The sequence below is a fragment of the Eleutherodactylus coqui genome, chromosome 3 (assembly GCF_035609145.1).
Source record: "Eleutherodactylus coqui strain aEleCoq1 chromosome 3, aEleCoq1.hap1, whole genome shotgun sequence".
Lineage (NCBI taxonomy): Eukaryota > Metazoa > Chordata > Amphibia > Anura > Eleutherodactylidae > Eleutherodactylus > Eleutherodactylus coqui.
The window spans coordinates 126,453,043-126,470,524 of record NC_089839.1 but is presented as its reverse complement, the minus strand read 5'-3'; the positions used below and the strand labels follow the sequence as shown (position 1 = coordinate 126,470,524).

Here is a 17,482-nt window from a genome sequence, read left to right as displayed (position 1 = left end):
TTAGAAGCCCAGCGGACCTGCCAAAATTCCTGGGGACTCTGGAACTCCCCATGGTGTCGATACCGGACTGGCCCGCACTACCATCACTACCTGCCACAGCACCCAGGGAGACCTGGCACGAGGCACGACCAGAAAAGAGAAGGGGCAGGGGTCGCCCTGGAACCACCCCCCCACCTGAGGACAATGTGGACGCATACTACAGGGTCTGTTAATATGTTAAACTCAGGAACTACCCTGATCGACATGGACCACACTTGGAAATGCCAACGAATAAACAAGCTACCGAGTCCGACCAAGCCACGAGAAGGCTGTCTGAAGTTCAAACGGTGTTTTAACAAAGAGTTGCGGGTTATACATAGATCCCCCATAGGGGATTTTTCCTGTTTAAGTTTGACTATCCAGTGGATGATGCGGGAGGCTCGCATTCGAGTTTCTACCCACCTCCCCTAGTAGGCTAGACGCCACTAAGTGCCGTCTAATCTCTGGCTCGCACCAGACGAACACCTACTCACGAGAATCTGGGACACTCTCCCCAGACTGTCAGTTTCTTACAAGTCTGCCACCCTTCTAACCCCACTACGTTTACCTTTCTACTCTCTCCTTCATCCCCCCCCCCCTCCTCCTCCCGGCGGCGGCCAAAGCTAAAAATCTTCCAACATGACGAACACATCTTTCTGCACATACAACGCGAGAGGCCTAAATTGCCCCTCTAAGAGGGGACAGATCCTCGCCCACATGCATAAAAAACGTATCCTAATAGTTATGTTCCAAGAAACCCATTTCAAAACCGGTAATGTTCCGAAATGCAACAACAGATCCTATACCCAATGGTATCATAGCACCCATCCCGATAAAAAAAACATGCGGCGTCTCCATAACTATACATAAAAACCTTCCCTACAATCTCCTCGCTTCCGAGGCTGACCCGGAAGGCAGGTACCTCTTCCTAAAAATAGACCTAGGAGCTAAAGTGATTACACTAGCTAATGTTTATTTCCCTAACTCAGGTCAAACAGCCTTCGGGATCCGAGCCCTGGGAGAACTAGCTCGATTTGCCTCAGGAACCGCGATTATCCTCGGAGGGGACCTAAACGTATGCATGGACCCGCGCCTTGACTCGTCAACAGGTAAGTCTGGCATCTCCCTGGCGGCTACGTGTAGACTACGGAGACAGTTGACAGCCCTTAGACTCGTTGATCTCTGGAGGACTTTGCATCCAGAGATCAAGGACTTTAGCCACTATTCCTCAGCACACAACAGCTACAGCAGGCTGGATTACTTATACGTCTCACATGGCCTCCTAGACCTAATGCCCACAAGTTGGATTGGTGGGATTGTGTGGTCGGACTACGTGCCGGTATACGGGGCTCTAGAGAAAGGAGACATGGGAAACACACAACGCCACTGGCGCTTGAACGACAATCTTCTTGGCGACTCATGCTGCCTAAACGAAATACGTCAGACTATCAAAAACTTCATAGAAATCCACAAGACAGATGAAACAGCACCGCCTATTAAATGGGAGGCCCTGAAATGCGTCATTCAAGGGATATTTATCTCCCACGGCACCAGACTTAAAAGAGAGAGAGAGACGGTAAACTAACAGACCTGATAACCAAGCTAGATATTGCAGAGCAAGCTAATAAAACAAAAGCAACGGCCCCCCTAGGAACAGAGATCTCATCGTTACGCCACCAAATCCTGGCTTTGATGGACCAGACCTCCCTCTGCGCCAGAGATAAAATGAGAGGGGGATATTACGAATATGGAAATAAGTGCGGTGCCTGGCTGGCGAGAGCGCTCAACCCGCAGGAATCACACTCATACATATTTGCGCTTACTTCTCCAGAAGGGAGGAAAGTCCACACAAGTACAGAAATAACGGAGTGCTTTCATAGATATTATAAAGACCTTTACAACATAGGAGATGGCAGGGCGACCCACGAGAGGCCTGGAGACAGGGGTATGGCAGCATACTTAGACGAGTACGCCCCGGGACCCGTCTCCAGCAAGGAGGCGGAGGAACTGGAGGATGACATAACGGAGCAGGAAATATTGGAGGGAATACAGAAACTCAAAATCGGTAAAAGCCCAGGACCCGATGGGTTCACACCCAGATTTTATAAAACCTTTGGGGACCTGATAGTCCCTCTAATATGCCAATCATTTAACGCGATCTCCAGGACCTCCCCGTTCCCACCCCAGGCACTGCAAGCAACCATAACAGTGATCCCGAAACCCGGCAAAGACCCACTTCAATGCGGGAGCTATCGGCCTATCTCACTCTTAAATGTGGACACAAAAATCTTTGCCAGAATAATTGCCACACGACTACAACCCCTCGTGCCAGGGCTGATACACGGAGACCAAGTGGGGTTTGTCCAGGGCCGCGAGGCAAGGGACAACACCATACGAACCCTGTCACTGGTTGGAAGAGCCAAACAAGAAGGGATACCCCTATGCCTCCTCTCGGTTGATGCCAAGAAGGCATTTGATAGGGTGGATTGGGGTTTCCTAGCAGCCACACTTCAAAAAATAGGCCTTGGACCCAGGCTTCGTAGCTGGATCATGGCCCTATAAGACAGCCCCACGGCGCGGATTCGGATCAACGGCAGGCTCTCAAATCCGGTAGATATCCGCAATGGCATGAGACAGGGTTGCCCCCTATCACCCACCCTTTACGTGTTAGTCATGGAATCCCTCGCAAATGCGATAAGGCAGAACCCGGGCATAAGAGGATATCAAACCCCAAACTCCGAACACAAAATTGTATCATTTGCAGACGACCTGCTTATATTCCTGACCGACCCCCAAAACAGTATACCAATCATGCTACAGGAGTTCAAAAAATATAGCCAGTTTAGCAACTTTAAAATAAACATACACAAGTCGGAAATCCTAAATATAACCATACCTCCCTCAGAGACCACCAGGCTAAAATCTAGCTTCCCGTTGAGATGGAAAGAGGACCATATCAAATACCTTGGAGTTCATATCCCCTCCAAATTAGACAATCTATTTAATCTCAACCACGGAGCCCTCTGTGCGACGCTGGAGAGGGACCTGGGGAGGTGGAGATCTCTAAACCTGTCATGGTTTGGCAGGATCAATACGATCAAAATGAATGCCCTCCCCAGGTTCCTCTACCTAGCTCAGACTCTGCCGATCCAAATCCCAAAAAGCTTCTTCACACGACTAAGAAGAGCGTTGACGAGGTTTGTTTGGAGTAGCTCCAGGCCTAGGCTAAGCTACAAAACCCTAACACAAAAAAAGGCAATGGGAGGAGTGGGACTCCCAGACCTCATAAAATATCATAAAGCAGCAATAAGCAAATGTGTGCTTGATATAATGCTACGGAGAACCTCAAAACGCTGGGTGGAACTTGAGCAAGACTCAGCTCCATTTAAAGCCCAGGGAGTGTTCTAGGGAGAAGGGGGATCACAGTATCACCATTTCTGGATACAATACTAAGACAATGGGACAGCTTCGCAGCAAGATCAGGGTTGATATCAATACCCGGCCCCTGGACACCGCTAGTAGGTAACCCAGACTTTCCGTTGGGTGCTCGGGGCTTGCCCCTCCTAGATAGGCTGGAGATACCGGTTTCTAGACTCCGGGATGTAATAAAGGAAGGCAGGATCCAATCAATAGAAGAGCCCTGGTGGCCGGTGCGTGGTTCCAACACATGCAATTAAACCACTTCATTCAAACACAAAGCCAGACGTCAGAGATAACGCAGCAATCCACACCATTCGAAGAGCTATGTGAGGCATCTCCGGAAAGGAGAGGTGAAATATCCGTGGTCTACGACATGCTGATAACCGAGGAGGCGCGAGACACTGAGGCGAGATTCAAAAAAGGCTGGGAAAGGAACCTGGGACGACACCTGGAGGAAAGCGACTGGGGCAAATCGCTAACCATGACCCATAAAATGTCGATCTCTGGGAGACACCAAGAGCTAAATTACAAAATTTTATCTAGGTGGTACCGCACACCGGCACGCTTAGCTAAAATGTACCCCAACGTCAGTAGTAGCTGTTGGAGATGCTTGGACAGCCTAGGGTCGATGATCCACATTTGGTGGTCCTGCCCAAGGGTCTCCCCATTATGGACGGGGATAAACGCCCTATACAATTCCCTCACCGGGGGAAAAATATCCTTTTCCCCAGAGATCGCCCTCCTTTCTATCCTACCAGGCTCCATAAAATCAAACAAGAAGGGAGTACTCAGATTCTTCCTTTTAGCTGCAAGACAGGTGATACCTCAGCTGTGGAACACCACAGAACCCCCTACACGCCTGATGTGAGTAAAAGCCATGGACGACATTATGCATATGGAAGAACTGAGGGCGAGAGACGACTCTAAATACTCCAAACACTACGCTACATGGGCAACTTGGATAAGCTTCCGCTCATCCCCCAAACTCAACCCATGGGTAACGAATGGTGTGTTCCAACCTTAAAGAAATCTAGTATACTAGTATATGCTAAGGAGACAGATGACACTCGCACATGGAAGGCCGCCGCCGGCCGGTCACGCCCTTGTCCATACTGGCCCATATAGGGCCGCAGAGGAACCCTCCCCCCCCACCTTCCCGATAACTCCCTCTGTATCCACCTTCTTCTCTCACACACTGTTGTCCCCACCCCCTTCTCTCTCTCACCACTTGCAAGGTTGGTGTCGAAGCTGGCAGCACCGACACTGAGCACACAGCAGAGGACGGGAGGATCATCCTCCTCCGCCTAGGAACTTAAACACTTCAAAATCTCTGTTGTTTAGCTACAGTATACTAATGAATGTTAAGGCAGAAGGCACACACACTCGACTTGGGTTCACCTAAGGAAGAATCTAGTTAAATACTTAAAGGAGAAAACATAGATACGGATAGATATCAGATGTTACAGTATTGTGCCGACGATAGTTCATTATTAATATTTCTTTTTTCTTGTTTTCATGTTTGTATACTAAAGAGAAGCTTTAATGCATATATGACTGACTGTATACCTTATTGATTTTTCAATAAAATACACATTGAACAATAAACATCCTTTCTGATAGCACACTGGCAGCGGGGCAAGCAAGTACCTCCAAAATTTTCCAGCTCTGGCCACACGTCCAGCTTAGACACCCAGCAGTCAAAAGGGCCAACACCATGCCTGAGTACATCCACACGGGAACTGATGTACTCTTCGACCATCATGGATAAGCACTGCCTGTGACTGTCAGTCCTACTTTGTGCTTTTACTGCAGGCTGCAATGGGCTGAAAAAAAACTATGCCACACCTGTTAGACTTCCTTTGCCAATGGTGGTGTTGCTGCTATGACGGCTTACTGCTTGTCTTCCATGAGTCGCAGAGCTGTGATCCATTGTGGATGCATCCCTTTGGCCATGGGAAATTGTTGTGCTCAACCTAATTAACAGTCTGTCCTGATAGTGCTGCATTTTGAAGTCCCTCTCTACTGATAGAATGAGATGTCATTATGGCCTTGCAGCAGGGATTAAGGAGGGTGGCCACCCAGTATTGATCTAATGTTTTGATGTGAGCTATGTGTCGGTGCATCAGCAAGCACTGCAGCCTAAAAGCACTTGTGGGCCTTGAAGTGCCTAAGGGTGATGGCTCACATTCCTCAGAGTCAGGCCTTAGAGTATCCTCCAGCTGATCCCGCCATGCACGTTGAATAGTTGGAGTTAGTGATGGATTGAAGAAACACTACATAGCCCACTGCCTCTGGATCTATATTATCCCCCTCATCTTCTTCCTCCTCCTGCACTTCCTCCATTGTACTTCTTCCATGGGTGGAGAAATGTGTTGGAGAAGACGTCCCCCTTTTTGGCCCAAAGCCACCCTCCCTCTAGTGCTAATTAATGCTGGACTGGCTAGACAGTAGGGAGATTGATATCCCTTCCTCCTCCTACAGTGATAACACCACATCAACTGTCCCTGAGGCCCTCTTATCCAACCAAAGAAGTGACTGGCAGCATAAGTGGATGTAAATGATGAAAAACGTTTTATTACCCCATCACGATAACAGCGACGTTTCGGCCGTAATGGCCTCCATAAGCTTGAGGAAGGCCATTACGGCCAAAACGTCGCTGTTATCGTGATGGGTTAATAAGTTTTTCATCATTTACATCCGCTTATGCTGCCAGTCATTTTTTTGGTTGGACAACTGTTTGGAACCCGTCTGGTTTGGGCTCCTGCCTGGGGTTTGCATTCACTAGTCTGACCCTGAAGTGGGGCTACCTCTGTGCTGCTGGTGAGACTTTGCATACGTTTGAGGCCCTGTTATCCTTCCCTTCCAAGAGCCCTAACTGTGTTGTTCTGTCAGTCAGACTCTGTGTTTTATTTATGTTGTAGGACCTTCGATGGCGTCACCAGGGAGCGGAGCGATGACATTACCAGGGGTGGAGGATCAGAAGCACTCACACACAAACATACAGACAAGTTGTCGTTAGTAGTTTGACTAGGGACTACTGAGTGATTTCATGCTCAGTATGCCAGGCCTCATGTTTACTGCTTGTTTGAGCGACTTTTCAGTGGATAATCATCCGTGTAAAGCCACCCTAACTTACTGGCTTGTAAGTGGCAGTGCTGCACCACAAAGAATTTCTCAGTAATGCAGCCTCAGAATTCGAGTCAGTGACAAGTAATGGAATCGCGACATAGAACAGTCACATTCTGAAGTGCACTGTTCGACCCTCCTCATTCTCTCCAGGATTGTCTACTTTACCCCTTAGGAACTGACTATTATTCAGTTTTTCATTGTTGGTTTTTTTCATCCCTAGATTCCAAAAGCTATAACTTTTTATTTTTCCCCCCCATCAACAGATCCATCTTAAGAATTTTTTTGTGAGACATTTGTGTAGATTAATGCTCATGTAAACTACTAGAGCTAGCTCTAACGGCAGCCGTTGTCAGCTGTATGAAACCACTGATAGCCACCAGGTATGAAGTGAGCGCGGCTCCTGGGCCACCTCCAAACTCACATGGCAGACAGAGGTGAAGACGGTGATGTATTTAAACGAGGAATATGCAAGTATGTTAGTGTATTGAAAATTAGGGAGATTATGTAGAAAAATAATGTATTTGTCTTTTTGAAAGTTAATAAAAGAAATTCTACAGCCAGAGTGCAGGTAATTTTTAAATCATCCTCGTGTGTATATTAGAGATGAGCGAGCATACTCGTCCGAGCTTGATGCTCGTTCGAGTATTAGGGTGCTCGAGATGCTCGTTACTCGAGACGAGCACCACGCGGTACTCGTCTCGATTAAACGAGCACTGACTATTGAATTCAATGGAGCCGGCAATACAGCCGGCTCTATTGAAAGCAATGGGCTGCCGGCGTACGCGGGATGAATTGTCGGGAAGAGCTTAAATATATAAGCCCTTCCCTGCAATTCATCTAGAAATGTGTAAAAATAAAAAATATATATATACTCACCTGGTCCCGGCAGAACGATGTTAGCCCATTGAATTCAATGGAGCCGGCAATACAGCCGACTCCATTGAAAGCAATGGGCTGCCGGCGATCGCGGGATGAATTGTCGGGAAGGGGTTAAAGGGGTTGTCCCGAGGCAGCAAGTGGGTCTATACACTTCTGCATGGCCATAATAATGCACTTTGTAATGTACATTGTGCATTAATTATGAGCCATACAGAAGTTATAAAAAGTTTTATACTTACCTGTTCCGTTGCTAGCGTCCTCGTCTCCATGGAGCCGACTAATTTTTGGCCTCCGATGGCCAAATTAGCCGCGCTTGCGCAGTCCGGGTCTTCAGCAGTCTTCTATGGAGCCGCTCGTGCCAGAGAGCGGCTCCGTGTAGCTCCGCCCCGTCACGTGCCGATTCCAGCCAATCAGGAGGCTGGAATCGGCAGTGGACCGCACAGAAGAGCTGCGGTCCACGAAGGTAGAAGATCCCGGCGGCCATCTTCAGCAGGTGAGTATGAAGACGCCGGACCGCCGGGATTCAGGTAAGCGCTGTGCGGGTGGTTTTTTTAACCCCTGCATCGGGGTTGTCTCGCGCCGAACGGGGGGGGGTTAAAAAAAAAAAAAACCCGTTTCGGCGCGGGACATCTCCTTTAAATATATAAGCCCTTCCCTGCAATTCATCCAGAAATGTGTAAAAATAAAAAATATATATATACTTACCTGGTCCCGGCAGACGGAGTTCAGCGCGGCAGGCTGCAGTTCTCCTGAACTGCTCTAAACAGCTGTGAGTAGTATTCAGCAGCCGGGGATTTAAAATCCCCGCCTGCTGAATGAGATGCCTCTGATTGGTCACAGCCTGACCAATCAGAGGCATCCCTCACTCACACCCATTCATGAATTCAGCTCAACTTGAGATGCAGCCCAAAATGTAGCTCCTCGCCTGCCCTATTCGTTTCTGTGTCGTTTCCATCACTTTCTTGTGTTTTGCAGATTTTCACAAATGAAAACCTTAGCGAGCATCGGCGATATACAAAAATGCTCGAGTCACCCATTGACTTCAATGGGGTTCGTTACTCGAAACAAACTCTCGAGCATCTGAAAGTTCGACTCGAGTAACGAGCACCCGAGCATTTTGGTGCTCGCTCATCTCTAGTGTATATATATATATATAAATACACAAGTGTTCATAAACACATATTTGTGATGTAGATAATTAGAATAACTGCAATATATATGTGTTATTTGCAGTGAATAAATAAGCATCTTTATCATTTCCTTCTTGTGATAATATCCACAGAATGCTGTGGGTGCAGGCGTATCTCTGGACAACAGCACAAAGTTTCCTTCTAGTACACTAATACTAATGGTGGTTTGTAGGAAATTTGTCTGTGACTGAACACCTGTTCCATACAGAGGGAATGGGAATATTACAGGTTCCCTACTTGGTATCTGACAAAGTTATTATAGAATACTATGGAATCTAAATAAAAATATAGTAATAAAGTGTAATTTATAGATGTCAACAGGGACAAAATGAAAAATTACACTCAATGACTCACAGATTTGATCGCAGTCGTCCTCTTCCCTTTTGTTTTCCTTCTGGCCCAGATTGTCAGCAAGACTTCTCCTAGATTTTGTTTATCGCTGAAGAGTTTGCCATCCAGATCTTTTGGTCCTCTTTTAGGCCGTCTGTCCACAGGCGTTGCGATATACTGCCGCGGGAGAACACTTTATCATTATGAAAGGTTTATCACGGAAAACAGTGGCATGCCACAATTTTTATACACGAGTGAAAAATCGCTGCGATTTTCCGCTTGTGTACATCGGGCTGCGCTTTCCATAGTTATCCCATGGAAAGCGTTCATTGTGTTACCCGCGTGCGGATTAGCGCAGCGGGTAATGCAGTGAAATATCACCTGTGGACAAGGAGGCCTTACATTATCATACGCCTCTTTTAAAGAGGTTAGCGGAGTTATATATTGTAGGTAAAACCCCTTCTGCATGCAGTAAAATAACACATAGGCTTATACTCACCTCTCAGCGCTCTAGATGAATGATAAATAATTAAAATGTTAGACTTTGTGGCGCTATTTAGGTAAGGCCCTCTTTCTGGATAAGTCGGAAAAACTGCACAAAAGTGTCTAGAAGCACATGATACATGTGGGACAAGCATATATGACCGTTTTCTAGTGTAGTTTGCACTAGAAAACTGTTACATATTGAATAGTAAATAATCCCTGATGTACGAGCTGTGTTGTTCCAGTGTGTTGCAGCCACTTCAAATCAGCTGATCAGCAGTCGTCGGACCCCCAATGATTTAATAATGATGACCTATCCTGATGACATAACAGCCCTGGAGAACCCTTTAAATAAATGTCCCTCAACTATTTTCACCCCATATTGTGATCACTGTGCTGTCAGTATTAGCTGATGGTAATAGGAGTTCATCGGGATAGCAGATCAGAAGAATAATGGCCGTGGGGGGATTTTATTGTGTGTTCTTAGGGCAGAGTTGCTGGGAACAATGTAATTTAATATGACAAAAAGTATTTAAGTCAAATTAAGGTAGGGATTTTAGAAAAGTTGGGATTTTACAATGAAACAGACAGGGTGGTGAAAGAAATGCAATGTAATGCTCAGTTAAACACAAGTGCCAGTGCTGCCAATGGTAACCAATATCATTAGCTTTTTATTTTAATTGAAGCCCTGAGAATATGAAAATTGGAATGTGGTTGGTTGTTCTGGGCAAAACTGATATATTGCCATCTAACGCATAAGGCCCATTATCTTCCAGAACGAGATTATGTTTCTGCAGTCACCCTGTTTTAAACGGTTTTTTCAGGATGTCAAAAAAAGTTAAAAGGAATTAAATTTAATAAAAATGGCATTCTCTGCTATCCGTCCAGCACTGCAGCTCCAGCATGCAGAACCCGGAAGAAGTGAGAGACGGTCGCATGTCATTCATTGTGCACGTTCTGCCAGTCACAGGCTTCAGTAAGGATTCTTCCATGGTCGCTAAAGCCTCTGATTGGCCTAGCAGTCCGTGCACAATGTTCCCACTTCTTCTGCATTCTGAGCGGCGGGAGCTGGAGCTGCAGCGTACATGGGGAGCAGCCAGAAGTTAGGGTTGTGCTGTGCTGGAATCAGTGTTTCTAGCAGCACAGCTCCACAGGTGGTTGATTTAGCTGGCTGGGTGTGGTTTGCTCAGGTCAGCCAATCCCCAGGGTCTGTGCTTATATATATACCAGCTCCTTTCAGTGTTTGCTGGTTTTCCTGGGCGAGCAGTCATGTTTCCTTGTCTGTGCAGGTTGCTGTGCGATTTGCGTCTTGCTGCCTTTTCGGTGCAGCTTTTGGTGTCTTGTTGTATCATGTGTGTGCAAGTCTGGCTATAGTGGTCTTGGTAGTGTTGGGACCCAGAAGACAACGAGGAGCCTTGAAGTGGCTTGCGATCTTAGTAGTCTTGGCCAATATACAAATCAATACTTTGTACATTCTTTAATTATTCCATCTGGCTAGGTGTGCAGGTATGCGGGTGAGTGTTTTATGATTTTCAGTGTTTCCTGTTTGTATCTGGTGCTTGCCTGGTATTCTACTGTTCTTGTCTTGGTTATTGTCAGTCTTTGTTAGGTCCTTGGTCACTAAAGGCCCATTTAGACGCAAAGATGATTGCTCAAAAGACAGTTTGAGTGACAATTTTGAGCGATCATTTTGCATAGCTAAATGATGGTTTAATTATCTGCTAATGACCATTAGTAGCTAATTAACATGACTTGCATTTTAGTGAGCTATGGGGAAATGTATTTACAGAACAGCAGGTTGTCTGTTCTGTAAATGCATGTCCATTGTTCTCATTGGGCTGCCGCCTAATAACAATGTTATCAGCACTCCTGTGGAGAATCACAGTGCACAGTCCCTGCTATCAGCTGGCCAAGTAAAGGATGGTTTTTATGCAGAAGTAAAAATAATTGTTTAGTCAGAAAGCTAACAAGGGTAGCATTTGCACTGCAGGATTATCGCTCAAAAGAAATCATTTGAACAAATTTTGAGTGATAATCGTTGCGGGTAAATCACCTTTACCATTCGTTAATTGGTGGTAGTTCCACCTGGTGTTCCCTATCTTCGGTAATGTTCATATGTGCCCGGTGCTCACTTGCCCACACGAACATAAGACCAGAATAGGCGAGTAATAATTTTTTTTCTTCACTTTACATGATTTAAAAAAAAAAAAAGAATTTTCAATGTCTCAGAAAACCCCTTTAATAGCACTGTATGTGACAGTAGCATCTTTGCTGCGATTGCTAATTCACAGTTCCATTTGTCGGCAGGCTGGGGTCTCATTAAAATCAATGGCAGCTGCGCCTGCAGTTACAAGTACCAGCCACCACACAGGTCGAAGTAGCAATTTCCCCGCCGACCACTGTATTGCGGTGCTGACAGTAAGTCCTCATCAGCTGGGATCCCAGGCGGCAGACTGATCAACTCTTGGTGATCTATCCTAGCAGTGTATACAACCGGTATGTGCAGCTACTCAGGGATGTGCAATACATTGTATCTGTCCACACCCCTAATAATAATATTTAGTATTGCTATTATTAATGTACCTTTAGTGTTGCAGATAAAACATTGCACTCATGATATCAATTGTTATTTTTATGTGACATAACACAGTAAATCATTAGATACTTGCCTCATCCATACTTCAAAGTGTACAAACCTCAGTGTTGCTGCAATGACTCATTAGCACAGAATTAAATGTTCAACACCTGGCAGCACTGACACATAAGAGCACAAAAAGCCCGGATCATCTTGTCATCACTTGTGTTATATGCCACCAACTGGTCCAACTATAGCCTACCGTACCATAATACACCCGTGACTACCAGAAACCATAGTGTCACCCACACCTACTGATAGCTTAATAGGAATCTCCACCAAGTATGACTACACAGTATTTCCAATAGATCATCAAGAGAGAACACTAATAAATTACAAGCACAAAAAAAGCAACCAGATATAAACCGCACACTCTATATCGCAGCACTCTAATCTAGCACACTGCACAGTATTGCAGCACTCTAATCTAGGACGGTATCACAGCACTCTGATGTAAATCCCACTGCACAGTAGCATAACACTAGGATGTAAACCACACTGCACAATATTATAGCACTATGATGTAAATAAATCCCACTGCACAGTATGGCAGCACTCTGATCTAAGCCACACTGCACAGTATTACAGCACTCTGATGTAAATAAACCACAATGCACATTATCGCAGCACTCTGATGTAAATCACACTGCACAGTATCAAAACACTAGGATGTAAACCACACTGCAGAATATTATAGCACTATGATGTAAATAAATCCCACTGCACAGTATAGCAGCACTCTGATCTAAGCCACACTGCACAGTATTACAGCACTCTGATGTAAATAAGCCACACTGCACAGTATGGCAACACTCTGATGATGCACATAAATCACACTGCACAGCATGGCAGCACTCTGATGGAAAGCGCACAGCATGGCAGCACTCTGATGGAAAGCGCACAGCATGGCAGCACTCTGATGGAAAGCGCACAGCATGGCAGCACTCTGATGGAAAGCGCACAGCATGGCAGCACTCTGATGGAAAGCGCACAGCATGGCAGCACTCTGATGGAAAGCGCACAGCATGGCAGCACTCTGATGGAAAGCGCACAGCATGGCAGCACTCTGATGGAAAGCGCACAGCATGGCAGCACTCTGATGGAAAGCGCACAGCATGGCAGCACTCTGATGGAAAGCGCACAGCATGGCAGCACTCTGGAGATCTGCGTTGTTTCTCCCCTTAAACGCTCAGATCTGTAATGTACTGAGGATAATGATCCGCTGATGCAAGTTGCAGTGATGTCCCGGATCTGCAGCCTGTAGTTCCCACCAGGAGGTGAATGAAAACAATAAATCCCAGAACATCCATCTACAGGTCCATTACGGCAGCGCAAGCAGCACTACATTTCAGATGTAGTAGAGCTCAATGCATCTTTTAACTCTTTAGAGCTGCTCGGTTTGCCCATCATGATAACCTTCTATCTGCATTCCTACATAAAGCCTACAGATGTGCTGCATGAGCTCTCTATACATGTATATGCTGCCAGCCTTCCTGTCTGATGGCATTTATACGGGTCCCCCTCCGCTGCATGGAGTCTAGGAGGTGGATTTGTGCGCTCAGTCTGCACTCACCTCTCACTGCTGCCGGCTTGTGTGGCAAGAAGCGTCCGGCGGGCACACAGCTCCCACCGCATGCACAGCCGCGTCCCGTCTCCTCGCAGTCTGGGCGATGTCTAGGGAGCCTTCGCCTGCATGGCCACGCCTCCACACTGCCCGCCCACCAATCGGCGGTCAGGATGTGGCTGACGGGGCCGCATGTACTGTCCCGGCGCCACAGCCGTTACAGATGGAGCTCTGGGAAGCGGTCTGTGGGATGAACGGGCCTCCCTGCTTGTGGCCGGACCGCCGCCTTAGCTTCCTCACACGGGACATCGTTTACTTCTACTCAAACTTCAGGCAGATTCATCAAACTGTCTTCAAACATCAGTCTCAGTTGCCCCTAACAACCAATCAGCCAGGAGCTTTCATGTTACCTCAGCAGAACATAACATCGTAACTGCGCGCTTCGTGTATCTGTTCTGCCATAAAGACGCTGCTGCTGTTGTTGTTGTTAGCCCTTCACGACCCTCGGGGACCCTAAAGGCGAGCTCCCTCCATGTTTTTTGGTTTTGCACTGCTTTCAGTTGTGTGATATCCATGCCAGTATCGGCTCTGACAGTTTTAGCAATCGTGTTTTTTGGCGGCCGGGTCTTCTCCTAACACTGATCTGTCCAAGCATTATAGATTTTTCTAGTGACTCTGCTCGCATTACATGGCCAAAATATCTGAGTCTCGTCATCTTGCCCTCCAGTGATATATCAGGTCTTGTATGATTCTCTTGTTTGTTACTCTCGCCGCCCAGGGTATACACAGCAGCTTTCACCAGCACCACAGCTCAAACGCATCAATCCTCCTATCAGCTTTTTTCACAGTCCAGCTTTCAAATCCATACATGGCTATGGTGAAACCGGCATTTAGTTGCTATACCGATATCCTTACTCTTCCAGAATTTGTCCATGTTTAGCAGTGTGCTTCGCCCCAGTAATATCCTATGGTTTATCTCTGGAATAGATTATCCAGCCTGGTCAATTCTTGAGCCAGGGAAGATGAACTCTCACAAGAATTCTTGGACCACATTTTGATTTGAATTTGGCCATTTTTTGCAGTTATAATTTCAGTCGTTAAATTCAGGTAGAGGCCCATTTGACGATTCCCAAACCAGTATGTGTCCCCATACTGTGTTCTCACAGTGGCTTTTTGATTGGTATAAAGTGATTCTATTAGCTTAACTAAATGTGCCGATACACCTTGCTCTAGTAGGGCCGGCCATAGCTTGTCATGGCAACGCAGTCAAAGGCCTTGGTGTAGTTGCTGTAGCACATGTAGATATTCTTTTTGTATTCTCGAGCTTTTTCCATGTTCCATCACAGGTTTGTAACGTGGTGCTGCGCCCTCAACGGAATCCTGCCTGCACATCAGGGAGTGCCGCTTCAACTATGGATCTCAGTCTTTCCTGTATAATTTTGAGAAGGATCTTGCTTGCCTGCGGAATGAGGGCTATTGTTCGGTACTTGGAGCAATTCTTTGGTAGCGGGATAAAGACAGATCTTTTCCAGTTCTGTAGTCGTTGTGTGGATAGCAATAGCTCTGCTGGTATGTTATCTATGCCCGATGCTTTATTTTTGGCTAGTTGTTAAATCTTATTAAAAGAACACATTTCATTTATAAACACCATAATTACACAGCCGTCCCTGAAATGACGCAGACAAAGCCTCTACACAGCAGCCACTGACTAACCTACCTGCAATGCTGTCAGCGTTAGGGACCTTTCACAGTGGACTGAATTAGTCCGTACGGACATTTCTGCGTCACAAGGTTATCCCTTAGGGCTCATGCCCACGGCCGTGACAGACTCTGCTAGCAAAATATTGCAGCGGAGTCTGCCACCGCATCCCCTCAAAACCCCCATACTTACCACTCTGGATCTTCTGTACATGTCCCGCATGGAGGGTCGGCGTACATACGCAATACAATGCATGACGCGCCGGCAGCGTCAGATGACGCGTTGGGCGGGGCCACGTATTCACGCAATACTTTTGCTGTGCTACAGCAGAAGTATACCATGACGGCCGGCTTCCATTGACTACAATGGAAGCCGGCCGCGCATATTTTCGCGGCATTTAGAACATGCAGTGGTTTATTTCATGCTGCAGAATTCCGCAGCGTGAACATTGAGCTATTAGGTCCAATGGATAACAGTGATCATGTAAAGTAAAAAAAACAAGTTTAAAAAAGTGTAGAAAAAAAAAAGTCTGTTTCATCTCCCCTCACGGATCAGATCTGCGGATCTTTCACCAACTTCGGCGCATGTGCCTGTTGGCAAAGTGGCGAACATAAGCGCAGAAGCTGGAGAGGGCCCTGAAAATTTAAAATCCCTTTGCTACTGGAGCCTAGAGCAGTGACCGAGGGCTATGGTGAACAGCATCTGGTCACGTGATTGCTGTTATCCAATGGATAATAGTGATCACGTAAAAGTTAAAAAACAGATTAAGTTTAATGCTCCTTTCGGTTTGGGCCCCATTGTGAATATAGACATAATATTAAGGCCACAATGCATATGTCTCTGAACACAGGATAAACAGGGGGATCCATTTTGGGGTAAAAGTCTTCATTTACACTACCGTTCAAAAGTTTGGGGTCACCCAAACAATTTTGTGTTTTCCATGAAAAGTCACACTTATTCACCACCATGCGTTGTGAAATGAATAGAAAATAGAGTCAAGACATTGACAAGGTTAGAAATAATGATTTGTATTTGAAATAACATTGTTTTTACATCAAACTTTGCTTTCGTCAAAGAATCCTCCTTTTGCAGCAATTACAGCATTGCACACCTTTGACATTCTAGCTGCTAATTTGTTGAGGTAAGCTTGAGAAATTGCACCCCACGCTTCTAGAAGCATCTCCCACAAGTTGGATTGGTTGGATGGGCACTTCTGGCGTACCATACGGTCAAGCTGCTCCCACAACAGCTCAATGGGGTTCAGATCTGGTGACTGCGCTGGCCACTCCATTACCGATAGAATACCAGCTGCCTGCTTCTGCTGTAAATAGTTCTTGCACAATTTGGAGGTGTGTTTAGGGTCATTGTCCTGTTGTAGGATGAAATTGGTTCCAATCAAGCGCTGTCCACTGGGTATGGCATGGCGTTGCAAAATGGAGTGATAGCCTTCCTTATTCAGAATCCCTTTTACCCTGTACAAATCTCCCACCTTACCAGCACCAAAGCAACCCCAGACCATCACATTACCTCCACCATGCTTAACAGATGGCGTCAGGCATTCTTCCAGCATCTTTTCATTTGTTCTGCGTCTCACAAACGTTCTTCTTTGTGATCCAAACACCTCAAACTTGGATTCATCCGTCCACAACACTTTTTTCCAGTCTTCCTCTGTCCAATGTCTGTGTTCTTTTGCCCATCTTAATCTTTTTCTTTTATTGGCCAGTCTCAGATATGGCTTTTTCTTTGCCACTCTGCCCTGAAGCCCAAAATCCCGCAGCCGGCTCTTCACTGTAGATGTTGACACTGGTGTTTTGCGGGTACTATTTAATGAAGATGCCAGTTGGGTACCTGTGAGGCGTCTGTTTCTCAAACTAGAGACTCTAATGTGCTTATCTTCTTGCTTAGTTGTGCAACGCGGCCTCCCACTTCTTTTTCTACTCTGGTTAGAGCCTGTTTGTGCTGTCCTCTGAAGGGAGTAGTACACACCGTTGTAGGAAATCTTCAATTTCTTAGCAATTTCTCGCATGGAATAGCCTTCATTTCTAAGAACAAGAATAGACTGTCGAGTTTCAGATGAAGGTTCTCTTTTTCTGGCCATTTTGAGCGTTTAATTGACCCCACAAATGTGATGCTCC

At 46.2% G+C, this 17,482-nt stretch overlaps 1 protein-coding gene across 1 annotated transcript in view; it reads right to left on the bottom strand.

Moving 5' to 3' along the window:
- Nucleotides 1–13,736, bottom strand: part of TIAM2 (TIAM Rac1 associated GEF 2) — a 507,083-nt gene extending 493,347 nt beyond the window's left edge. The window contains exons 1-2 of the mRNA XM_066596062.1: nucleotides 13,658–13,736; nucleotides 8,991–9,143 (exon numbers count right to left, since the gene is read on the bottom strand). The gene's annotated coding sequence lies outside the window, so the exon portion shown is untranslated. The remainder of the gene's footprint in view (nucleotides 1–8,990; nucleotides 9,144–13,657) is intronic.
- Nucleotides 13,737–17,482: the final 3,746 nt, after the last annotated feature.